The following is an 855-nucleotide window of genomic DNA, read 5'->3' as shown; positions in this document are numbered from 1 at the left end:
CGACTTCAATAACAAGGTCAATGAATATTTTCCGAACTGTAAGGAATCGGAAAGTTCCTTAAAGGATCGAACGATTGTCGAACATTTGTATGATTATTTCCTACATTTGTTGATAAACAGTACGTGTGGTGATGATTGTCTGAAAACAAAAAATTAAACTATTCACTCGACGGAAGACTTGAACCAAGGACATCTCGTTCCCTAGCTGTTTACGCTAACCACGGGACCACGGCGCTCCTGAGCTCGCTCTATTCTTGATGTTGCCTATCTTGCGCATGGACTACTCAGTTTGTATATTTTTCTTATTTTTTTCATAGTTCCACACAACTTCTTCCTGTTTTCTCGATAGATCTGTGTTTAGTTTTTCAAGGCCTAGCCACTGTGCCAACTTATAACTAAGTCTGAGGGGGGTGCGATGGGGAGGTTCCCTTGTAAGAACAAACGGCATCGTTACCGGTTTCGAGCCGACAGGTTCGCCATCAAACAACTGTTCACGATTTAAAATTACAAATATCTTATGCTGTATATGTGATGTTGGCTGATTTTCATTGAGGCGAAAGTTCCTTGGCTGGTGCAGCCATCAAAACTCCTGCACCCTTTCACAGCACTGTTGACTGCTTTTGAAATAGTCCATATTTTTCCGTACAGGAAGCGAGATTTAACACTTTTTCGAGCTTTCAAGAAACTGACAGTGTGCAGAACCACACAAGCACACGCACACGCATATTTCGGCTGCAAGTATGTTTGACATCACATGTGCTACATAAGATCTATGCAGTTTTAAACGCGAACGGGTATCTGATGTTGAACCTTGTAACTGCCAACATGAAGTAGCAAGGTAGAATCGATACACAA

The sequence above is a fragment of the Schistocerca piceifrons genome, chromosome 5 (genome assembly GCF_021461385.2).
Source record: "Schistocerca piceifrons isolate TAMUIC-IGC-003096 chromosome 5, iqSchPice1.1, whole genome shotgun sequence".
Lineage (NCBI taxonomy): Eukaryota > Metazoa > Arthropoda > Insecta > Orthoptera > Acrididae > Schistocerca > Schistocerca piceifrons.
This window is presented reverse-complemented; position numbering follows the sequence as displayed.